Source organism: Ranitomeya variabilis, chromosome 1 (assembly GCF_051348905.1).
Source record: "Ranitomeya variabilis isolate aRanVar5 chromosome 1, aRanVar5.hap1, whole genome shotgun sequence".
NCBI classification, from domain to species: Eukaryota; Metazoa; Chordata; class Amphibia; order Anura; family Dendrobatidae; genus Ranitomeya; species Ranitomeya variabilis.
This window is the reverse complement of record NC_135232.1, coordinates 336012206-336032384: the sequence shown is the minus strand read 5'-3', so window position 1 is coordinate 336032384 and position 20179 is coordinate 336012206.

Below are 20179 nucleotides of genomic sequence, written 5' to 3'. Positions count from 1 at the left end.
GAAGTCATAGAAAGTGAATGGAATACAGCGTTTAAAGGCAGGCTACATTCAGAGATGTCAGATTCATCATCATAGTTGTCATACTCCCCTACTGCTGCTAGCACCTTGTTAGGCCACTTGGGACACTTGGGACAGTTGATTAGAAAGTGGTCAGACTAGCCGCAGTAGAAACATAGACTTTCTCGAAGGCGATGCTCCCGGCGCTCATTACTCTCGCGCCTCTGAACAGAATCAATTTGCATGGGCACCTCCTATACTTCTCGAGATGTTTTACCTTAGGCTCTTTGGAAGGAAGGGAAAAGTTAGAAATACGGTTATATGCAGCAAACTTCTCCTGCCTACGCTCAGTAAGGCGAATGTCAATGCGCACACAATGCTGTATAAATGTTTCTAGCTCTTGTGGTGATTCAGAGCGAGCTAATTCATCCTTTACAATGCTAGACAGACCCCTTTTAAAAATAGGTAATTGTGCATAACTGTCCCAATTTAGTATCTCCCGCTAATCTCCTGAATTCAGTAGCATACTCAATAACAGAACGTTTAGCCTGGCGTAAAGACAATAAAGCAGATTCAGTGGTTGCACGGTGATTAGGGTCATCAAACATTAATGCCATAGCGGCCAAAAAATCGTCCAAATTATTTAACCGCGGGTCACGAGACTCAATCATCGGATTCGCAGCATTCGTCAGCAGCATTATTACACACAATACATTGGATCTATCATTAGGAAAACGGTCAGCATGCACATAAAAATATAGCATACATTGATTCACAAAGCCACGAAATTTGTCACGATCACCATTAAATCTGAATGGGGGCAACTTAGGTGGGCTAGCTGTTGGCGGTTGCCCAGATGGTAAAGTCGCTTGTGCAGCCATTTGCGTGCTTATGTCCTGAAAAGCCCATCCATACTGGGACTCTATACCAGCAAGTTTGTTTTCCTGGGCTGCCATGCGGGTGCTTAAGTTCTGCAAAGTTTGTCCAAACACTTATTGATTGTGTTCAAAGCTTCCAAACTTCTTTTGCAGACCTTCCACATCTTTCTGCAGTGATCTAATTATGGAGAACACCTGCTCTAGTCTGCTTTCTGCAGTCATTGTTCCAGCAGTCTCCTCTTTTGAGGCTAGAGTATCCTGTAAAGATTATAAGGGATAACTCAGGAGACTCTTTGCATGGAACAAGACAACTACAGGACACAGTTTTATAAGCAGTAAAGTCTATATTATCACACGGTGATTCAAACAGGTGCAGAGAGAAACTCAAGTCCATAACACTTGGTTATATTAAACGCAGCTTAACAGTCTATAGGAAACTTCAGAGGAAAATGCAATCACGCAGAAAGTCTATGAAGCACAATAATTCTTGAGGATACTTGACACGAATAAGTCCTTGGTAGTCCAAACACAGATAGATATGCTTATAAGGCAGTTCAAATAATATCTTAGCACAACCAGGGAGGCCTGGGTAAAAGTCTCAGGTTTAAGCAGAGCAGCAACAGCTTACATGTCCAGCAAATGCAGATGGAAACAAACACAAACAGCCAGATGGAGGACTACTGGAAACCGATGTATGCAGCAGAAACTCAGAGTTGAGTAGCAGGATCTCCACACAGGTTCACAGGAGCAGGTTAAGGTGCAAAGCCAGGGAGTCGTCAGGAGCTGGATGCAAGGCAGAATACTCTAGCACAGACTAAAGGCTGGGGTGGAGTTATATAGCAGGAAGACACAGTGCACATGAGACCAAAGACGCCATCTTGGAAAAGGGCAGTAATGCACAAAAGGTAATCAAAATGTTCAGAGTCCTGACAATCACCAGGGGTATTGCGTGTCATTGGGCGAAGGCAGATGACATAAAATTGCCCTCCGCCCCGGAATCCACACAAAGCTCTACCGAATGAGTGGATGAGCCTATGGTAACTGTCCCCATAAGGACACTTTGGTCGAAAATGTCGCCGTGTCTAGTGTACCTCCTCCTACAACCACTAGACACTGACGTTTTCCTGACTGCTGAGAACATCTGGAGGCAAGATGTCCTGACTGCCGGCAGACATGACAGACCTTGAGTGGACGAGCAGTCCGGGACTTAGATCCCGCTCGTGACACCTCCATGGCCTGGTGTGACTCGGGCACCTGGACCGGAGATTCCAAAGGTTTGGAGAAGGTGGGAGCCAGCCGAAACCTCTGCCTACACTGGGCTCGCTCCAACCTTCGTTCGTTAAAACAAAGATCTATGCGAGTAGATACAGCTATTAGCTCCTCCAGTGTGGTGGGAATCACCCTAGTGGTCAAAGCATCCTTCACATGGTCAGCCAGCCACCCCCAAAATACAGGGATGAGGGCTTTATCTGACCACTCCAGCTCAGATGCTAAAGTCCGGAAGTGGACGGCAAAATGGCTGACCATGGACGAGCCCTAAGTTAATGCCAACAGTTGGAGCGCCATATCATGTGTGACTCGAGGTCCTAAAAAGACCTGTTTCAGAGTGCTCAAGAACAGCGGAGCACTCTGCACCACATGATCACCATGCTCCCACAGCGGCGTAGCCCACTCCAACGCCCTGTCCAACAGAAGAGATATAATGAATCCCACCTTTGCCCGTTCTGTGGGAAAACGTGCAGCCAGGAGCTCGAGGTGTATTGCGCACTGGCTCACAAAACCCCAACAAGATTTACTATCACCAGAGTATTTATCTGGCAGCGGGAGGCGAGATAAGGTCGGAACAGGGGTGGCAGTGGACAAACTTGCTGCAGCCACACTAGCAGCCTGAACAGCTATGGCGGTAACATCCACAGTTGAGGTTGTGCTCTGGAGAGCCACCAACCTGCCTTCCAGCTGCTGGATGTACCGCAGCAGTTGTTGTTCGTCCGCCATTACTAGCCAGATCCTGGCGCTAGTATACTGTTAGGGCTAGCAGAACGCACCAAGTAAGAGAGAATGATACGAGGTGCGTTCGCAGCCCGGGATCCACCGTGCAGAGATACCTGCTGCAAAGTAATGGCAGATGGACAGAGTTCACACGTGAGTTAAACCACCACCCCGAGTGAAATGAAAGCGAGCTCTGTTGCCTCACAGAGTTGCGCTGTACACAGAGATAAATACCCTAACTAGGGTTGTGCTTGCTCTGGAACTCTTCTGTGCTAACCGCACACATGAAGGAACCAGATGCTAAGCCAAGGCTAATTGCCCCCACTGACGCTAGCTGCCTGCCTGAGTGCACAGCCCCAAAGCTAAACAGACTCACACCACATATATACTGAGTGGTAGAGTATCCACTGGCTACAGCCAAACACAAATGATACTAGCGCATGGCCTTGTGGCCATGCGAACCTTTTATAGTTGTAGCTCTCCAGGACCTTCCTAGTGGACCAATAGGAGCTGCTACCGGACCTGAGCGTGTGACCCCTGACCTCTAATGAGAGGTCTTCCCTTGGGCATGCTCAGAAGGCGAAAAGCAGGCCTTAGTCCCAGGAGCGCCTGCTCACCGCCGAACAGTACTGGTTATAATGGCTGAACCTGGAAGGGCAGCAGTAACCAAACATGCAGCCTAAAAATAACAGCCCGCACCCGCCCTATAATTGGCGCATCCAAAGATGCGCCAATTGTGGCACCTTCCCGGCTCTTCCCACTTGCCCTGTAGTGGTGGCAAGTGGGGTAATATTTGTGGGGTTGATATCACCTGTGTATTGTCCAGTGACATCAAGCCCACGTATTAGTAATGGAGAAGCGTCTATAAGACACCTATTCATTACTAATCCTGGTGTTACAGGTAAAATAAAGACACAGCCAGAATAAAGTATTTTATTGAAATAAAACACTAAACACAGCTTTCCATATTTATTATACTCCTACTCCATGCGATGCCCTCAATCTCCTGTAATAAAAATAGAATAAACCAACACAGATACTCCCTGTCTGACGTAGTCCTAAATAACGAGTGTCCCACGACGATCTCCAGCTCTGCTACATCTGGATGCCTTGCTCAGCCTGACATCCAGACACAGCAGAGCTTGTAGATGACCACCGGAGATAACTCTGTCTCCAGCGGTCATCTGCACTGCAGTTCTCAGTCAGCTGACCGTGAGAACTTGCCTAGTAACCGGAGATAACCCCGGCGGTCACATGCATGGCAGTTCTCGCGGTCAGCTCAGTCATCGCGAGAACTGTCGTTGAAATAAAACTTCCAGCGGTATCACAAGGTAAGACATTATTTAAATTAGTACACATGCTAATTGGCAGCCTCTCAAGCAACTTCATCACTTAGTTTCCTGGATTGGCAGTCTCTCAAGCAACTTCATCACTTAGTTTCCTGGATTGGCAGACTCTCAAGTAACTTCATCACTTAGTTTCCTAGATTGGCTTCCAATGAACAGATATGTCTTGTCAAGAGTTCATTTGTGGTATCGCGGTTCTGAATTTTTTTCTCTCAACTATGTAAATAGAAACCATCCATCATTTATGACATGAAGATCAGTCAAAATTGCTAGAACCTTGAAGGTGCTTTCAAGTGCAGTCATGAAAACCATTAATCACTATGATGAAGCTGGCTCTCATCAGGACTGCCTAAAGAAAGGATTATCCCTACAGCAGAGAATAAGCTTATTAGTGTTAGCAATCTCAAATTGCAGTTGACAGTATCTCAGGTAACAGTCATAAATGAAGCACAGACTGGCACTGAAGTCCAGTTATAAATATAGTTTTTTTTATGACAGGAGTATGTCCTATAGTTATGGGAGACATATTTTCAGCATCTTGACGAAGTGGCAAATCTAGCAGATTTACTTAAATCACTGTGCGGTCTGTGCATCAGCCCTGAATTAATATCAGCCAGATAGACAAAGTTGGATATGCCATGTCTCCCATTTATAGAAAGATAAAATTATGATGGAAAATATGTCATTGATATCTCCTGTCCGGGGCCTCCATGGGGGCAGATAGACTTAAGATTGGGGATCCCATCATTTTTGGGGCCTAGCCTCATCCCAATGACCAGCCAAAATCTGAGGTCACCAAAGGGAGGTGTGTGGGTGTGACTCTTATCTAATCCAGGAAAGATATATATCTTGGTACCGTCTTAGCCAGTTGATAGAAAAATATTTAGAATTGAGAGTCCTCAGTGGTTGATACCTTTTAATGGCTAACTGAAAAGATGGTAACAAATTGCAAGCTTTCGAGACTACACAAGTCTCTTCATCAGGCATAGACTAATACAACATCTGAAGAATCACATATTTATACACAACACAGTACAGAGCTGTCATTATGGGAGAGTGATAAACAGTTGTGTCCATACATATTGGAAAGTTCCTAGATAAGGAGTGAATGTTTTATTGTTCTCTGATTGGGGTCTGGTACTGTGTTATGATTCCCCATAAGGTCTAACTGCAAATTCCTTAATTGATGCAAAAAGACATAAATCCATGCAACACATTCATTCCTGCACTAAGTGTGTCAAAGTTGTCATAAATTTATACTCCGAGATTCTCCTGTCTCTCTGAGATTTGAAGTTACCTTTCAATACAAGTAATTTCAGGTCCATGGTTCTATGATCAGGCATACAAAAATGTTTGGCCACAGGTAGATCCATTCTTTTCTCTTTTATTGCGTGGCGGTGAGAATTTATCCTTGTTCTCAGTTTCTGCGCAATAGTCATGATGAATACATCAGACTATATGAAGGAAGCAAACAGACAACTTATGGACACACACTACTACAAAAAATTGGAGTTGGATCCTACACAGGACTATTACAAGGAACTAAGCAAGTTAGTATCTTGTCTGCCTGATGAATCCTTAAGAGCCGATGACCTGATACCAGAAAGTCCAAGAATAGGTGCATTCTACATGCTTCCCAAAATCCACAAGTCTGGAAATCCAGGAAGACCAATTATTTCATGTGTGGGCACCCTTACTGAGCAGGTATCTGGATGGGTAGAGGGTATTTTTAAACCACTGGTAAAGGATACACCCAGCTTCATTCAGGACACAACTGACCTACTGAATAAACTATCAGCAATAGGACCTCTACCAGAAGGAACCATCCTGGCCACCATGGATGTGAAGTCTTTGTACTTTAATATCCCACACCAGGATGGATTAAATGCCTGCAAATTCTTCATGGAAAACTTATAAAATTCATCCTCACCCGCAATTACTTTGAATTTGACAACAAGATCTATCTACAGGAGACTGGCACAGCAATGGGAAGTAAAATGGCTCCACAGTATGCAAATCTTTTCATGGCCAAGCTTGAAAGTGACTTTTTGTCATCATGTCCCATCAGGCCTCTGGCCTACTATCGCTACATTGATGATATCTCAATCATCTGGACGGAGTCTGAGCCACAGCTAAAGACGTTCCATGAACAGTTTAATCAATTTCATCCTACCATCAACTTAACACTCAACTACTCCTGCACTGAAATTAACTTTTTGGACACCATCATTAAGGTGAAGAACAATGAAATAGAGACATCCCTGTATCAGAAGCCAATCGACCGCCCAACATACTTTAAATGGGAGTTTCCATCCAAAACACATAAAAAACTCTATTGTCTATAGCCAAGCCATCAGATACAATCGTACATGTTCCAACCCTATGGCTAGGGATGAACACCTTGGTCGCCTCAGAAAGGCCTTTTTGAATCAGGGCTACCATCCAAGAACAATTGAAAATCAGATCACAAGAGCCACCAGAATATCAAGGAATCACCTGCTACATTAGAAAGCTAAAGAAGAAAATAACCGGGTACCTGTAGTAGTCACCTACAATCCAAATCTGGAGGTGCTAAGGGGACCTGCACGGAAATTACAACCTTTACTACAAAAAGATGCCCGATTACAATCCATTTTTCCAGACCCCCCACTACTGTGTTTTAGGCAGCCCCAAATCTAAGAGGTATCTTTGTCAGAAGCTCCCTGTCTTCTCCAACAGCTGCAGGAACCTTTTCTCCAACAGCTGCAGGAACCTTTCCTTGCAATCAGAAAAAATGTAAAATCTGTCCATTTATAATGACCACGGACAAGATAAAGATCCCCAATTCACATCAGGACAACAAGATACCAGATACTTTCAGCTGCGTCACTACTAATGTGGTGTACTTAATTATTTGTACTAAATGTCCAACTGGGAGTCTGTATGTTGGGCAGACAGGGCAGAAACTGAGAACAAGGATTAATTCTCACCGCCACACAATAAAAGAAAAAAGAATGGATCTACCTGTGGCCAAACATTTTTGTATGCCTGATCATAACACCATGGACCTGAAATTACTTGTATTGAAAGGTAACTTCAAATCTCAGAGAGATGGGAGAATCTCGGAGTATACATTTATGACAACCTTTGACACAGTGCAGGAATGAATGTGTCGCATGGATTTATGTCTTTTTACATCAATTAAGGAATTTGCACTCAGACCTTATGGGGCATCATAACACAGAACCAGACCCCAATCAGAGGACAATAAAACATTCACTCCTTATCTAGGAACTTTCCAATATTTATGGACACAACTGTTTATCACTCTCCCATAATGACAGCTCTGTACTGTGTTGTGTATAAATATGTGATTCTTCAGATGTTGTATTAGTCTATGCCTGATGAAGAGACCCGAGTAGTCTCGAAAGCTTGCAATTTGTTACCATCTTTTCAGTTTGCCATTAAAAGGTATCAACCACTGAGGACTCTCAATTCTAAATATTTTTCTACTCATCTAATAAAAGCAGTTTCTAAATTATTATCATTGTTGCTGGGAGATACAGCTCGCTGTAGGACTGTACCATATTCCAAGCATAGAGGAGCCAATTCCATGACATCAGGTCTGGTAATTTTCTTTTGCTATCCCCATTTTATCCGATTGTATATTCTGCACTATTTTGTCTATTTTTATAAACACTGTCTACTTTCGAGTTAAATATATAGTATAAAATTTAATAGCTTTGCTCCTTTTGCACGCCTGAAGTCTTGTAAAGCCATATGTTTCCAGAAAGGGGTGTCCAATCTGCCTGCATAAACGATTGGTGGTGGCAACTATTTCTTCCTAAGTGATTGTGGAAATTGACCATAACAGAGTATATATATATGTATATGTATATATATATATATACTGTATATTCCATGCGTAGGAATTGGGTGTATATATACCATACATTCACTGAAAGTGCACAATAACCTGCCTAGTAGCGAAAGCGGCCTTGGCCTCGTCCATCAATGGTTAGTCAATTGCATAATTGTCCTGACGATTGGAGATACCGGAGTGCTGGATCCTGACAAATTGGTGGCAGCAGTGGGATCTGTGCATGATCTCCTGGCTGGTCCCCAACAGTCAGTATTTTGCATCAGTGTTTGTATGCCAAAATCAGGCGAAAAATCTGAGAAAAATTATAATTGAAAGTTTGACATCTGTCTTGTGTTTTGGAGACACTCCTGGTTTTGGCATACAAATACTGATTAAATATTGATCAAATAATACTGATGTGTGAATAAAGTCTTACCTAATTTACTTAAGAACAAGAAAAACTATTGCCTAAACAGGTGTCCAAACTTTTCAACAGTACTGTAAGATGTAACGTTTTTGTTGTCGGACGAGGTGTAGATTGCTTTGGAGTACATATGATTTTTTAAAATCCTTTTTTATTTCTTTTTATTTTAGGTGGCGACAACAATTTTTGATGGTTTTCTCCATGCTGGACATATAAAGCAATATTTTATTTGTTGTGACTTTTACAGCTGTCTCTGCAATCTATATATATATTTGTCTAAGAGGTACTTTCGTCTTTCTGTCTGTCGGCAACTTCCGTCACAGAAATCCCGCGTCGCTGATTGGTTGCGCCAGCTGCCTGTCATGGCTGCCGCGACCAAACAGCGACGGGCACAGTCCGATTAGTCCCTCCCTACTCCCCTGCAGTCAGTGCCCGGCACCCGCTCCATACTCCCCGCAGTCAGTGCCCGCTCCATACTCCCCGTGTGCCCGCTCCATACTCCCCTCCAGTCACCGCTCACACAAGGTTAATGCCGGCGGTAACGGACTGCGTTATGCCGCGGGTAACTCACTCAGTTACTGCCGCTATTAACCCTGTGTGACCAAGTTTTTACTATTGATGCTGCCTATGCAGCATCAATAGTAAAAATATCTAATGTTAAAAATAATAAAAAAAATAAAAAATCATTATATACTCACCTTCCGCTGCCTTTCCCGCTCCTCGCAACGCTCCGATGACCGCTCCATGCAAGCGGCAGGTTCCGGTGCCAGGGATGGTATGCGAGAAGGACCTGCCATGATGTCACAGTCATGTGACAAGGACGTTATCACAGGTCCTGCGAGAAGGACCTTCAATGACGTCACGGTCATGTGACCGCGACGTCATCACAGGTCCTGCGCTCATACCAACCCTGGGACCGGAAGCTGCCGCATGCACCGCACACAGGGCCAGGACTTCAACGGGCCTTCGGAAGGTGAGTATATGTTTATTTTTTATTTTAAGTCTGTATACTACGTGGCTCTGTGCTGTATACTCCGTCGCTGTGCAATATACTACGTGGCTGGGCAATATACTACGTACGTGGCTGGGCAATATACTACATGACTTGGCAATATACTACGTGGCTGGGCAATATACTACGTCGCTGGGCAATATACTACGTGACTGGGCAATGTACTACGTGACTGGGCAATATACTACGTGGCTGGGCAATATACTACGTGGCTGAGCAATATACTACGTGGGCTGTGCAATATACTACGTGGGCTGTGCAATATACTACGTCGCTGGACAATACTACGTCGCTGGACAATATACTACATGGCTGGGCAATATACTACGTGGCTGGGCAATATACTACATGACTGGGCAATATACTACATGACTGGGCAATATACTACGTGACTGGGCAATATACTACGTCGCTGGGCAATATACTACGTGACTGGGCAATATACGTGACTGGGCAATATACTACGTGACTGGGCAATATACTACGTGACTGGGCAATATACTACGTGACTGGGCAATATACTACGTGGCTGGGCAATATACTATGTGGCTGGGCAATATACTACGTGGCTGGGCAATATACTACGTGGCTGGGCAATATACTATGTGACTGGGCAATATACTACGTGACTGGGCAATATACTACGTGGGCTGTGTAATATACTACGTGGGCTGTGCAATATACTACGTCGCTGGGCAATATACTACATGACTGGGCAATATACTACGTGACTGGGCAATATACGTGGGCTGTGCAATATACTACGTGGGCTGTGCAACATACTACGTCGCTGGGCAATATACTACGTGACTGGGCAATATACTATGTGACTGGGCAATATACTACGTGGACATGCATATTCTAGAATACCCGATGCGTTAGAATCGGGCCACCATCTAGTAATATATAAGCTTACTTATGTAATATATATGACTAGATGTTTCCAGCCAGCTAACGCTCGGCACGCTAATTGCTATCTAATTAATGGTGCTGGTGATTAAACTAAAGTAAATAATGACAACATTCAATAGCGCTTAGGCAGGTGGTAAATTAACTTAAAATGAAGTTAATAACAATAGTGTGGTGATGTGGTGGGGGGCGGGATTATGTGTGGTGATGTGGGGGGGCAGGATTATGTGTGGTGATGTGGTGGGGGGACGGGATTATGTGTGGTGATGTGGTGGAGGGCGGGATTGTGTGTGGTAATGGGGTGGGGGGCCGGATTATGTGTGATGTGTTGGGGGGGCGGGATTATGTGTGGTGATGTGGTGGGGGGGCAGGATTATGTGTGGTGATGTGGTGGGGGGCGGGATTATGTGTGGTAATGTGGTGGGGGCCGGTTTTATGTGTGGTGATGTGTTGGGGAGGCGGGATTATGTGTGGTGATGTGGTGGGGGGCAGGATTGTGTAGTGATGTGGTGGGGGGCGGGATTATGTGTGGTGATGTGTTGGGGGAGCGGGATTATGTGTGGTGATGGGCAGGATTATGTGTGATGTGGTGGGTGGGCGGGATTATGTGTGGTGATGTGGTGGGCGGGATTATGTGTGGTGATGTGGTGGGGGGCAGGATTATGTGGTAATCTGGTGGGGGGGCGGAATTATGTGTGGTCATGTGGTGGGGGGGCCTGGATTATGTGTGGTGATGTGGTGGGGGGCAGGATTATGTGTGGTAATGTGGTGGGGGGGCGGGAATATCTATAGTAAAGTGGTGGGGGGGCGGGATTATGAGTGGTAATGTGGTGGGGGGGCGGGATTGTGTGTGGTAATGTGGTGGGGGCGGGATTATGTGTGGTAATGTGGTGGGGCGGCGGGAATATCTATAGTAAAGTGGTGGGGGGGCAAGATTATGAGTGGTAATGTGGTGGGGGGGCGGGATTATGTGTGGTAATGTGGTGGGGGGCTGGATTATGTGTGGTGATGTGGTGGGGGCGGGATTATGTGTGGTAATGTGGTGGGGGGGCTGGATTATGTGTGGTAATGTGGTGGGGGGGCGGGATTATGTGTGGTAATGTGGTGGGGGCGGGATTATGTGTGGTGATGTGGTGGGGGACGGGATTATGTGTGGTGATGTGGTGGGGGCGGGATTATGTGTGGTGATGTGGTGGGGGAGGGATTATGTGTGGTGATGTGGTGGGGGCGGGATTATGTGTGGTGATGTGTTGGGGGCGTGGGATTATGTGTGGTGATGTGGTGGGGGCGGGATTATGTGTGATGTGGCGGGCGGGATTATGCGTGGTGATGTGGTGGGGGGGCGGGATTGTGTGTGGTAATGTGGTGGGGGGCGGGATTATGTGTGGTAATGTGGTGGGGGGGCGGGATTATGTGTGGTAATGTGGTGGGGGGTGGGATTATGTGTGGTAATGTGGTGGGGGGCTGGATTATGTGTGGTGATGTGGTGGGGGCGGGATTATGTGTGGTAATGTAGTGGGGGGCGGGATTATCTATAGTAAAGTGGTGGGGGGGCGGGATTATGTGTGGTAATGTGGTGGGGGCGGGAATATGTGTGGTAATATGGTGGGGGGGGCGGGATTATGTGTGATGTGTTGAAGGGGCGGGATTTTGTGTGGTGATGTGGTGGGGGGCGGGATTGTGTGGTAATGTGGTGGGGGCGGGAATGTGTGGTAATATGGTGGGGGACGGGATTATGTGTGATGTGTTGAAGGGGCGGGATTTTGTGTGGTGATGTGTTGGGGGCGGGATTATGTGTGGTGATGTTTTGGGGGCGGGATTTTGTGTGGTGATGTGTTGGGGGGTCGGGATTATGTGTAGTGATGTGGTGGGGGGCGGGATTGTGTGGTGATGTGTTGGGGGGGCGGGATTATGTGTGGTGATGTGGTGAGGGGGCGGGATTTTGTGGTGAGGGGCGGGATTGTGTGGTGATGTGGTGGGGGGCGGGATTGTGTGATGTGTTGGGGGGCGGGATTGTGTGGTGATGTGGTGGGGGGCGGAATTGTGTGGTGATGTGGTGGGGGGGCGGGATTGTGTGTGGTAATGTGGTGGGGTTGGGATTGTGTGTGGTAATGGGGTGGGGGGCAGGATGTGTGGTGATGTGGTGGGGGGCAGGATAATGTGTGGTGATGTGGTGGGGGTTGGAGCTACTGTGCAGGGGGCGGGATTAGAGAGTAATCACGAAACCTCATATATATATAGATGGGTGTAATATATCTGAGCTTCTGCCTTATCATATTATTGGGATTTAGCCCCTTAACAATTGCCGATACACATTAAAACAGCAGTCACTAAGGGAACTTATTCCTTCATTGCCGTTAAAACGGAAATCAGGAATAAGGCTGTAGTGCTCTCCAGAGTTGGAAACCTCCGAGGTCTTGGCTACTGAGGGCCAGATTTTCCAGTCCTTGATCACAAAAAAAAGTGTGCCAGCTGTTACAATTTCTCTCTCTTCTGACATGATATACATATCCTGAGAGAGAAATGATGCCCCCCTTCCTCCCGCCCCCCCCCCAAGAACTCCTGATACCTCCGCCATCCACAGGCCTTCCTGATCCAGCCCCTGGCTCTCCGCGTCATCTTCCTGAAAAAAAATGCCGAGATCTGCTGGCCAGTTCCCATCAACAATAGATCCTATTGGATGCTTTTGATCACTGTGATAGAACCACAGTGATCAAAAGAAAAAAAAAAGTACCGGTAAATCAAATCCACCATTTTCACCCGCTTAGTTAGATACAAATTATACATTTTTTTCCCCATTCTTTGCAGTTGGGGATTAGGCTTGTGCTTAGAATTTTTTTTTGTCAAAAGTAAAAAAAAAATGACTATACAACGGCTAGTGTTGAGCTCCCTACTAGAGCTTGCAATGGGTGCACGGGTATGCACGGAGTATCGCTGATCCCCACATTTGGGTGTCTAACAGCTGTGAAACATACGGGCAGGAACTCGAGCTTGTCACTTGAGCACCTGTGATATTTGGTGCATACCCGAGCACCCGATGCAAACTGGAGGAGCAAGCACTTGCACTCAACACTAATGATGACCTATGCAATATGACAACCTACTGTTATCAAATTCTGTGACGTACCTGTAGGTTCAAAATGTTCGGTATACCCCTAGATAAAATCCTTGAGGGGTGTGGTTTCCAAAATAGGGTCACTTATGGGGGGTTTCCACTGTTTAGGCACATCAGAGGCTCTCCATACGCAACATGGCATATGCTAATTATTCCAGAAAATTTTACATTCAGAAAGTCAAATATCGCTCCTTCCTTTCCGAGCCCTGCCATGTGCCCAAACAGTAGGTTTCCCAAACAAATAAGGTATCTGCATGCTCAGGAGAAATTGCACAACAGATTTTGTGGTCCATTTTTTCCTGTTACCTTTGTTAAAATAAAAAAGTTTGGGTCTAAAGTAAATTTTTTGTGAAAAAATTAAATGTAAATTTTTTTCCTTCTACATTGCTTTACTTCCTGTGCAGCACCTGAAGGTTTAATGAAGTTCTTGAATGTGGTTTTGAGCACCTTGAGGGGTGCAGTTTTCTTTGGGGTATATTCTGCCATATGGGCCCCTCAAAGTCACTTCAAATGTGACGTGGTCCCTAAAAAAAAAATGGTTTTGTAAATTTTGTTGGAAAAATGAGAAATCGCTGGTCAACTTTTAATCCTTCTAACTTGCTAACAAAAAAAAATTATGTTTCCAAAATTGTGCTGATGTAAAGTAGACATGTGAAAAATGTTATTTATTAACTATTTTATGTGACACATCTCTCTGATTTAAGGGCATAAAAATTAAAATTTTTGCCAAATTTCCGCTTTCTTCACAAATGAATGGAAGTTATATCAAATAAATTTTATCACTCTATTGAGAGGATCGGAGCACAGCTGTGGAGGAGACGGGGAAAGTAATTTCTCCATACGCTGCGTCTATAATGATATTCCTGATCGTGGGAACATAGCCTTAGGGTATGTGTCCACGTGCAGGAAACGCGGCGTGTTTGACGCTGCGCAGAGCCGTAGCGTCAAACACGCAGCGTCCAGATGTTACAGCATAGTGGAGGGGATTTTATCAAATCCCGTCTTCAGTAAGCGTGGTAACACGCACCCGGCGGCCCTGCGATTCCGGACATGCTGCGCGTCTTTTAAGATCGCAGCATGTCCGTGTACCTTGCGGCGACGCTGCGCCGCCGCAAGGTATATCACAGGGCCCTATGTGTGGGGCGCGATGATGCCGGATGTGTACAGTGAACACATCCGGCATCATCGTGTCACAGAAGGGGGCGGAGCTTAGGGCGGAGCGGGTTTGCCGCTCCGTCCAAACCGCCGGCCATCCTGAAAGTGGACACATACCCTTAGGGTTTGCTCACACTAGTGCAATGTGATAAAAAAAAAGGGATTGCACTCGGACCAATTTTAATCAATGACGCAGTGCAGATCTGTGCATTTCTTCTCAGCTGTATTCAGCATAAGGCTGGAGTCACACTCAGCGTAAGACAATACGGTCCGTTTTTTACGGCCGTAATACGGAGAAATGTTCCCAAAATAGTGATCCGTATGTCCTCCGTAGGCAGGGTGTGTCAGCGTATTTTGCGCATGGCATCCTCCGTATGTAATCCGTATGGCATCCGTACTGCGATATTTTCTCGCAGGCTTGCAAAACCGACATCTAATGGATTTATGTGCTCAAATGTCCATTAAAACATATATACTATATATATATATATATATATATATATATATATATATATATATATATATATATATATGTCATTGAGACACATATATATATATTCTGTATTTATATTTAATTCAGCGCGATATATGTGAAAAGCCGGTAATTCAATTGCCGGCTTTTCATTTCTCCTTCACAAACCCGACAGGATATGAGACATGGTTTACATACAGTAAACCATCTCATATCCCCCTTTTTTTTGCATATTCCACACTACTAATGTTAGTAGTGTGTATGTGCAAAATTTGGTTATAGGCCCCCCCTGGCTACAAACATCTGCCCCCAGCCACCCCAGTACTTACATTGAGTTGCGGTGAGGCGCCCTCTGGTGGATGTCCTCATGAACTGGAGCCTTGGAAAAGTTCCCACGCTCGAGTTCATATGAGTTCATCCACCAGAGGGCGCCTCACCGCAACTCAATGTAAGTACAGATCACCCAGCTTTCCTTTCAGCACCCGGGGATTACAGGCACGAGCGAGTGCTTTAGCGCAGCTCCTGCCTGTAAATTGATTTAACCCCTTCAGAAGGATTTACATCGTGGGACCTGACAGATCCTCGGATGGTATGTATATTGTGGGTTTATTATTTTGCCAAGCGAGGGTCTTCAGGTGGATTGAGAGAGCAATAAAATACTAAAACAACCTGTGTGTTTATTTCATTAAAATAATTTTTAATAATGTGTGTGTGTGTGTGTTTTAACCCTTTCATACAATTGGATTAATAATGGATAGGTGTCATAATTGACGCCTCTCCATTATTAACCTGGCTTAATGTCACCTTACAATAGCAAGGTGGCATTAACCCTTCATTACCCCATATCCCACCGCTACACGGGAGTGGGAAGAGTGGCCAAGTGCCAGAATAGGCGCATCTTCCAGATGTGCCTTTTCTGGGGTGGCTGGGGGCAGATGTTTGTAGCCAGGGGGGGCCAATAACCATGGACCCTCTCCTGGCTATTAATATCTGCCCTCAGTCACTGGCTTTACCACTCTGGCGGAGAAAATTGTGCGGGAGCCCACGCCAATTTTTTCCGCCATTTAACCCTTTATTTTAGCAGCAACAGCAACCAAATTTTGCACATACACACTACTAACAGTAGTGTGGAATATGCAAAAAAAAGGGGATATGAGATGGTTTACTGTATGTAAACCATGTCTCATATCATGTCGGGTTTGGGAAGGAGAAATGAAAAGCCGGCAATTGAATTACCGGCTTTTCACTAACACCGCTGCGTATTTCTCGCAAGTCACACTGCTGGTCCGTGTGGAATCCGTATTTTTCTTGCCCCCATAGACTTTCATTGGCGTATTATTTGCGCAAAACGCTGACAAACGCAGCACGCTGCGATTTTCTACGGCCGTACAAGACCGTATATTACGGATGCGTAATATACGGCTGATAGGAGCAGCCCCATTGAGAATAATTGGGCCGTTTGTTTGGCGAGTTTTACGGACGTATTTTCTGCGCTCTTACGTCCGTAAAACTCGCTAGTGTGACTCCAGCCTAAGAGAAAAATCACAGCATGCTATTTCTCTCTGAAATCTGATGGGTGAGAAAAAAAAAATCAGATGCCATAAGGATCATCAGTATGACATCCGATTTTTACAGATACATTACAATTCTGTAACAGAAGAAACTGTAAATGGTCCTGAATAAGATTAAGGCTATGTTCACACGATGCGGTTTTCGCTGCGGATCCGCAGCGGATTTGCAGCTGCGGATCCGCAGACGTTTTCCATGCAGGGTACAGTACAATGTTACCCTATGGAAAACGAAATCCGCTGTGCCCACTATCCTTTTTTCGGCTTGAAAATCAGCGCGGATTTTCAGCGGAAAAAAAGAAGTAGCATGTCAATTCTTTCTGCAGATTCCGCAGCGGGTTTCCACCTGCACCAATAGGAAAATGCAGCTGGAAACCCGCAGTGGAATCCGCAGTAGAAAAAGGACTGAAAACCGCAGTGAAAACCACCGCAGGTTTTGCACTGCGGTTTTCACAAATCAGGACCTGAAAAATCCGCAGCGAAAAAAGGATCGTGTGAACAAGCCCTAATAGCTGCTGAGGAAAAAGACGGATTGTATACGGACAGCACACGGATGACAAGGGAGGAGAAATCGTACCATTTTTCTGGTCATGCACTATGTTGATACCATAATATACAGCAGATTTTCCATCTGCATAATTATGGTGTCAGCTGTACCTCTCGTGGTGACTGGTAGGGTGTTTTCTTTAAAATACATGACCCACATTTACTAGGATTGTAGTTTTTGTCACCAAGTATAACCAGTGTAACTGGGTATTTATGCAGTTTCATTCATTTTCTATACAAATCAAGTCTTCCTGTGTCCATGTGAGATGCATTTCTTTCGGCAATGCTTTAGTGGTAATTAATACAGGTTCCTCGATGAATATGTGCATATTCCTCACTGTAATGAGCGGTCCCACGTGACCGCTCACACAGGACAAGCTGCCATCGCTGAGAGGAGAGTGGAGACATCGCGGGAGCTGGGTGAGTATTTCTCTGCAAGCGGCTGGGCGGCGCACTGGGGATAGGAGGCGGGAGGTCACCAGCAAACTTTATTTTTAACAAAAAAGAACAAAAACTTGATCTTTCATCTCTTCTCTCCTGCAGGGGAGAAGAGACGAATGCCGCCTTCAGCACCACACGCAGGGGGGACAGCGCTTACTGTAGCGCTGTTTCTCCGGCGGGCGGTACGTGCACACGGAGGAGAGTGCACACTGTTCTCCGTGTGCACGTGTGCGGAATGTATTGCTGTACGTGCTGCCGGAGATAAGCGGACATGTCTCCGTGTTTTCAACACGGACACACGATCCGTGAAAACATGGAGACATGTGCATAGACCCATTCATTTGAAAGGGTCTAGGTGTGTCAGTGTCTCCGGTACGTGAGAAAACTGTCACTACACGTACCGGAGACACTGACGTGTGAAAGAGGCCTAGCCTGTGTATTAATCATTTAATTATCGGCTCTTTCTAAGGGTACTGTCACACTCTGCAACCTTCCAACGATCACGACCAGCGATACGACCTGGCTGTGAACGTTGGAAAGTCGTTGTGTGGTCGCTGGAGAGCTGTCACACAGACCGCTCTCCAGCGACCAACGATGCCGAAGGCCCCGGGTAACCAGGGTAAACATCGGGTTACTAAGCGCAGGGCCGCGCTTAGTAACCCGATGTTTACCCTGGTTACCAGCGTAAAAGTAAAAAAAAAAAAACGTACATACTCACATTCCGGTGTCCTTCAGGTCCCTTGCCGTCTGCTTCCCGCTCTGACTGAGTGCCGCCGTAAAGTGAAAGCAGATCACAGCGGTGACGTCACCGCTGTGCTCTGCTCCGGCCGGCAGTCAGTCAGAGCGGGAAGCAGACTGCAAGGGACCTGAAGGACACCGGAATGTGAGTATGTACGTTTTTTTTTTTTTTTACTTTTACGCTGGTAACCACGGTAAACATCGGGTTACTAAGCGCGGCCCTGCGCTTAGTAACCCGATGTTTACCCTGGTTACAAGCGAACACATCGCTGGATCGCTGTCACACACAACGATCCAGCGATGACAGCGGGAGATCCAGCGACGAAAGAAAGTTCCAAACGATCTGCTACGACGTACGATTCTCAGCAGGGTCCCTGATCGCTGCTGCGTGTCAGACACAGCGATATCGTATGGATATCGCTGGAACGTCACAGATCGTACCGTCGTAGCAATCAAAGTGCCACTGTGTGACAGTACCCTAAGATTTGGGGTCCAGTGCGCGGGCCTATTGTTAGCTATATCTGTATTCACACTTCTACAAAGACAGCTGTCACTCACTGATAGGCCCGCCCACTGGACCAAAAACCTCAGAAAGAGCAGAGGCTTAAATGATTAATACACAGATAATACTGAGTCTTTTCTCACATAATTATATATCAATCTGCTCCGCACTCCCTGCTCCATAACATGGTGCCTGCAATATTGGACTGCATTTTCATGGTGATAGGTTCCCTTTAAATCAAAAGCCAAATTGGAGACATGGTGAACAGACCAAGGACAGATGCACAGAACTGTTGGCTGCAGAAAGCTGCACTACTAACACACAGCAAATATTGGATGTGAATGTATTTTCTGCTGGGTTTAGAGGGTTACTTAGGGTACTGTCACACAGTGCCATTTTGATCGCTACGACGGCACGATCCGTGACGTCGCAGCGATCGTATGATTATCACTCCAGCGTCGTAGACTGCGGTCACACGTTGCAATCACGGCGCTGGAGCGATGCCGAGGTCCCCGGGTAACCAGGGTAAACATCGGGTTACTAAGCGCAGGGCCGCGCTTAGTAACCCGATGTTTACCCTGGTTACCAGCGTAAACGTAAAAAAAACAAACAGTACATACTCACATTCCGGTGTCTGTCCTCCGGCGTCTCAGCTTCTCTGCACTGTGTAAGCACAGCGGCCGGAAAGCAGAGCGGTGACGTCAGACGTCACCGCTGTGCATGCTTTCCGGCCGGCAGGCGCTCACAGTGCAGAGAAGCTGAGACGCCGGAGGACAGACACCGGAATGTGAGTATGTACGGTTTGTTTTTTTTACGTTTACGCTGGTAACCACAGTAAACATTGGGTTACTAAGCGCGGCCCTGCGCTTAGTTACCCGATGTTTACCCTGGTTACAAGCGAACACATCGCTGGATCGCTGTCACACACAACGATCCAGCGATGTCAGCGGGTGATCAAGCGACGAAAGAAAGTTCCATACGATCTGCTACGACGTACGATTCTCAGCAGGATCCCTGATCGCTGCTGCGTGTCAGACACAGCGATATCGTATGGATATCGCTGGAACGTCACGGATCGTACGGTCGTAGCGATCAAAGTGTGACTGTGTGACAGTACCCTTAAAGAAGCAGCTCTAGGAATGTTTTGTATGGAAAGCAGCATGTGTTTTGGAAGAGATAATGGATACCCAGTGTAAAGTTATCAGTTGGATGCTATGGTGCAGAGTGACTGAAGTATTCAATGTCA